The following is a 6000-nucleotide window of genomic DNA, read 5'->3' on the forward strand; positions in this document are numbered from 1 at the left end:
TTTAGACCATCATCTGGCCCGGATTCCAAATTTTATTTTTTAAAAAAGTCTCTATCCCATATCAGAGCCATGATATGGGGCAAAATTTGGTGGCACTCTTCTGTAAAATTGCTCTGCAAGAAGCAAGTCTGCCTCTGTCTTTCACGTGCAAAGGAAGAGACAGTAAGTTGTGCAGTCAGTCAGTGGCATCCCAGGAGGGACACTGTCAGAGGAGGTGACACTGTCAGAGGAGGTGACACTGTCAGAGGGGGTGACACTGAAATGACAGTCAGCCAGATTGAAATAACCACCCATGAGATCAACAGTGATAGGATAGATTGGTCCCACATGGGAGATCAGGTCCTCCAAGTCAAAGGAAGCAGGTTGGCATAGATCACCATCTCTACATAGCGCGGCAAAAGATAAGAGCTTACTCCATCCTGGAAGCACCCAAAAGAATCACCAGCCCCTTCTACTTTTTCCACCATGATGCCACTTCTTGCCTTTTTGGATGCTTGGGCAGAAAAATGGCAGTGGTGTCACCTCTTTGGTATTTCCCCTCAAGGGGGTGCTAAGAGGAATTGGGCTGAGAAGGATCTGAATAAGACATTTCTGTATGAAGACAGTAAACGTTGTCCTTTACATTGTTTGCTACATGCCCCTAAGTTTTATCCTCAGTTTATCCATGAGTCATATGAAAATCCATGATTTTGGCCCCCCAAACTTTCCCTTGACTTAAACATGAGGTTGACTTATAGTTAGGTATATACGGTAAGTCTATGAAAGCTCATGCTGTTAACTAGAAGCACATTAGGAGGGAAATGGTCTTTTCCCCACAATAAAATATTCTATATTCCATGTTGGAGACAATACAATCATTTACACAACACAAGGGTGGATAAAAGGGTTGCATTAAGGATGTCTTTGTGGCCTTTAACATCTCCACAATCCCCCAAATGATGTTTTTCTGGCTCTAAAGAGTGAATTGCTGCACCTGGAAGCCTTCAAGTACAACCATTTGCCTTTTAAATAGGTTGCAAGACCTCCTTGTACTTTTTTCATACCAAAATATCCATTTTTGAGAACCAGACATGGACTTCCAGCTAATCCAAGGTTCCTTTTTTTAACTTTTAGTTTTAGGTAATCCATGTGACTCCTGGAGGCTCTTGGGGCATAACAGTGCCCCCCCCCAGACCTGCCACAGTTGTCTACCCTAACAAAACAGAAGCATGAGTCTGAGTGAGGACATATGGATCCACCAGAACAGATGTACGATGAACTGCACTGATTGCCAAGGAAGAGGTGACACTTTATTTGAGTAAAATAGGTATAGGAGACCTGTCAATTTAAATAGGGAAAGAAAAAGTCTTGATACAGCGCTTGTATAGAGAACATTTCCCTTTGATGGTTACTAATCTGAAACAACTGTCTTTGAGCAATGTCTTGGACAGTTGTTTGCAGAATAGGGACCCTCCCTGTATTCAACACTGCTGTCCAGGTGGGGCCTTTTGTGGCAGGTAGAAAACCCTTCTGCCCAGGGTTCCTTTTTGCTGTTAACTGGGGATAATATCTGTTCTTAGGATGTAGGCTGGAGTTGTCTGCTTCCATAGCAACAGGACAAAGCCTAAGGGGAACAAAAGCTTAGTCTTTCCCTTGAGTATTCACCTGTTTTATTCACTGGTTTTAGGGGCATTTGCTGAACTTCCTCTCACTTATGAATACAGAGGTAATTACAATAGAAACCTCTGGGACTCAGATGATTGCAAAAGAGGACCTCAAGATTGCTCTTTTATATTGGGTTTTCCTCATCACTGCTTATGGTACATTATGAAGCTACTGACAACATTGCTCTCACTTGATCTTGCTCCCCTCCAATTATTTTGTATTTTCCAGGCACTGACTGTGGAGAGAGGGATGGAGCGGTTGTGACTTGAATGATACTGTGGCTAGATATTCTCTGTCATGGCATTTTTGGGTCACAGAAAACAGGCAGGTATTCTGGAATCAGAGGAACTTCTCCATAGAAGCACACATTTAAGACAAATGTCATTTGCACTGAGAACTATTCGAAAGGGTGCATTTAAATAGTATATTTTCTCTAAACTGACAATTTTTTTAAAAAATCAAATCCCCAAAAACAGTTAAAATGGGTTCTTGACAAGCAATTACCATAGTTTTGTAATGTAAAGGAAGTGCTTCAAGCATACATTTTTAGGGTGGTCCAGACATTCTCATCTTCCATTGGTAATCTCCCCATGTTTTCTTGCTTTGTATTCTGCCTTTCCCCCTCGTCATAGAAAATCAATTAAAGTGGGAAAGATGGAGTATAGAATCATAGAATCGTAGAGTTGGAAGAGACCACAAGGGCCATCCAGTCCAACCCCCTGCCATTCAGGAAATCTAAATCAAAGCATCCTTGACAGATAGCCATCCAGCCTCTGTTTAAAGACCTCTACAGAAGGAGACTCCACTACACTCCGAGGGAGTTTGTTCCACTGTCAAACAGCCCTTACTGTCAGGAAGTTTCTCCTAATGTTGAGGTGGAATCTCTTTTCCTGTAGTTTGTATCCATTGCTCTGCGTCCTAGTCTCTGGAGCAGCAGAAAACAAGTTAGCTCCCTCCTCAATATGACAGTCAGTCAAAATGTTAGCAGAGAAATTCAGTACAGGATACAGATTCAGAACACTTCATAAACAAAAACTCCTAGGAAAATAAGTACTTTGCCTATTAAATAACTATTGCTGGAATCTGTGATCTAGATACAGTTGATAGTTCCAGTGGAAATAGACCCAGTGAATCAAAGGAAATAATTATCTTTTGACTTAGCAAGTTCACATTAATTCAGTTGACCTACCCTGCTTGGTTCTAACAACTGGGTTTGTGGCCTCAACTGCAGTCGAGAGAAATGAATGGAAATATTTCTATATATTCTACTCTAACTGGCATTGTATCACATCATAAGTCCATCAGTGCTGCTGAACTACTTACATATAAAAATCAACCTCTTTTAAATCCTAAATTTCCAAAGGATCATCCTTTGAACAGACAAAATGAGACTGCATCACTGGAAAATCCTTTAATGCTTCCAAAAATGAATCTTCATTTCCGCCCCCCTCATAAGTGAAGAGCTATGGCCCTGTGCAGATAATGGACTTACAGTGTGTTGTAGTGTTTAGAGTTGATGCTAAATAAACATCTGTTTTGTTCTCTCTCCAAATTCATGTTCTATTAATGTCAGAGCATATTTGAGAGAAAGGCTGTTGTATAGCAAGCCTTTCTATAGCCATCTGAGGACCTGATTGTCATTTAAACTGGTCACTAAAGAGAATTGTAATAACCCACTGATGTCCTCATTATGCTGTATTGTATACAGTAGCATAGAGGCAGAATTTTCTCAGTCATTTTTGCACATTCAGCTCTGCAATTTAAAGGTTGTGGATTTCCCCGGCTAGGATTAGTCACTGGCAAATTTATGTTGAATTTAGTTACTATAATCTACCATCATTGTAGTGCAGAGTAAGTTTATTAAAGTCATGGAATCGTAGAATCATAGAGTTGGAAGAGACCACAAGGTCTCCTCAAATATTTAAACAGGGCTATCATATCACCTCTTAACCTTCTCTTCTCCAGGCTAAACATCCCCAGCTCCCTAAAGCGTTCCTCATAGGGCACGGTTTCCAGACCCTTCACCATTTTAGTCACCCTCCTTTGGACGTGCTCCAGTTTCTCAATGTCCTTTTAAAATTGTGGTGCCCAGAACTGGACACAATATTCCAGGTGGGGCCTGACCAAAGCAGAATACAGCGGCACTATTAATTATCTTGATCTAGACACTATACTTTTATTGATGCAGCCTAAAATCGCATTGGCCTTTTTAGCTGCCACATCGCACTGTTGACTCATGTTCAACTTGTGGTCTACTTGGACTCCCAGATCCCTTTCACATGTAGTTTCATTCAGCCAGGTATCCCCCATCCTATATCTGTGCATTTCATTTTTCCACCCTAAGTGCAGTACCATACATTTCTCTGTGTTGAATTTCATTTTGTTAGCTTAGTTTGGCCGACTTTCTAGTCTATTCAGTCGTTTTGAATTTTGATCCTGTCCTCTGGAGTATTAGCTATTCCTCCTAATTGGTGTCATCTGCAGATTTGATAAGTATGCTCCCAATTCTGTCATCCAGGTCATTGATAAAGATGTAGATAGCAGGGCCTAGGACAGAGCCCTGTGGACCCACTGGTCACTTCTCTCCGGATGAAAAGGAGCACTGCCACGTTACAGACCACCCCTTTGGGGCGGCCTGTAGGCATGCTTTCCCACTGGATTGGGGCCTCATGGCTAGAACGGCAGAAGCTGAGGCCCCGATCCGCCGCTTTCTGGGCTGCAGGGAAGCGGCAAAAGGCCTTCCCCGCAGCTGGAAAGGGGTGTCCTTGGGGCTTCAAGCCCAGACACCCCCTCGGCAGCGGGGAGAGGAGAAAGGGGCCGCTTGGCCCTTTCTCCTTTGCGTCGCTGGCGCAGCCGTCTGAAAGCTGCGCTCCGATGCAAACCAGGAAGGAGCTCTGAAATGGAGCTCCTTCCTGCTCTGCGCAAAGGGCGCACTAAGCGCCCTGTGCGTGGAGCGACGACATCACAATCTCCCCGCCCCGTATAGAGCAGCGGTCTGACGTCGTATGGGGCCCCATGTGGAAGGGTGCTGCATTTTGTACGGACTCAGTCCGTACTAAGTTAGGACATCGGAAGTGAAGAAGAAAAGAAGAATAGAAAAAAAGAAGAAGAGAAGAAGATTTTATTTTGTATCCCGACTCTCCCTGTATTGGATCGAGGTGGGTAACAACAAACATAAGACAATAAAAATAAGATTTGTTGCATGACTTTTTCTCTGAAACCTTGACTTTGTGATTATGGCATTGCTTTTAGATGTTCACAGCTCTCTGTTTAATGATCTGCTCTAGAATCTTTCCTGGTATTGATGTCAACTGACTGGACGATAATTGTTGGGATCCTCTTTTTGCCCCTTTGAGATGGGACACGTGCCCTCCTCCATCGGCTGGGATCTCTCCTTTCTCCAGGAGTTCTCAAAGTTATTGCCAATGGCTCCAATATTACATTTGCCAGTTCTTTAGTACCCTTGGATGTAGTTCATCTGGTCTGGAGATTAAATTCTTTAGATTAACAAGGTATCCTCTACTATCTCTTTACTTATTCTGTCTGAATTCCCTATTCTGTCCTCTGCTCCATATCCTCAGGTTGAGCACCCTTTTCCTTTTCTGAGAAATGAGCAAAGAAGTGTTAGTAATTTCTGCCTTTTCTCTGCCTTCTGTTAGCATTTTGCCATCTTTTCTACTCAGGACCCTACCATTTCCTGTTCTTCCTTTTGCTGCGGGCATATCCAAAAATCCCTTTTTATCTTTTTAACCTCTCTAGCAAGCCTGAGTTTCATCTGCGCTTTAGCTTTTTGACTTCCCTACAGCCCTATTTCTTTGAATTCCTTTGTGATTGTCCCCCCTTTTTCCATTTCTATACTTTCCGTTTCAAACTTAGCTCATTGAAAGTTCCTTATCCATCCGGGCTCTTAAGACACCTCCCATTTTTCTTTCTCACTGGAACTGTTTTGAAATTGTGCCTTCGTATCTCTCTTTTGAGAAACTCCCATCCGTCCTGAACTTCTTCTCTTTTAGTATTTCTGACCAGGATCACCTCAATACTTCTCTAAGTTTATGAAATTCGCTCTCGAAAGTCTAGAATGTGTGTTGACTATCCTGACTTCTCCTTTCCACTGTAAACAAACCCAGGAGAACATGGTCACTTCTCCCACCACTGCACTTCATTAACTAGGCTCTGTTGTTAGGATCAGATCCAAAATAGCTGATCCCCTTGGTTCTCTTCACCTTTGGACAATGAAATTTGCTCCAAGGCAAATGAGGAATTTGCTAGACCTTGAGGAGTTCCAGCAATATCAGGATAGTTGAAGTCACCCATCACTACTACATCTCTCTTTTCTGAATTTGTGGTCATCTGTAA

General features: G+C 42.6%; 1 protein-coding gene across 3 annotated transcripts in view; it reads left to right on the plus strand.

Moving 5' to 3' along the window:
• KBTBD12 (kelch repeat and BTB domain containing 12) overlaps positions 1–6000 on the plus strand; it is a 75399-nt gene that overhangs the window by 42918 nt on the left and 26481 nt on the right. Inside the window, exons 5-6 of one of the 3 annotated variants that reach the window (XR_006102452.1) lie at positions 1114–1281; positions 1873–2281. The exons of 1 other annotated variant lie outside the window; for it this stretch is intronic. The gene's annotated coding sequence lies outside the window, so the exon portion shown is untranslated. Of the gene's footprint in view, positions 1–1113; positions 1282–1872; positions 2282–6000 lie in introns of those variants that run through there. One more of the 3 variants, XR_006102453.1, reaches the window with a different exon arrangement.

Source organism: Sceloporus undulatus, chromosome 2 (assembly GCF_019175285.1).
Source record: "Sceloporus undulatus isolate JIND9_A2432 ecotype Alabama chromosome 2, SceUnd_v1.1, whole genome shotgun sequence".
Taxonomy (NCBI): domain Eukaryota; kingdom Metazoa; phylum Chordata; class Lepidosauria; order Squamata; family Phrynosomatidae; genus Sceloporus; species Sceloporus undulatus.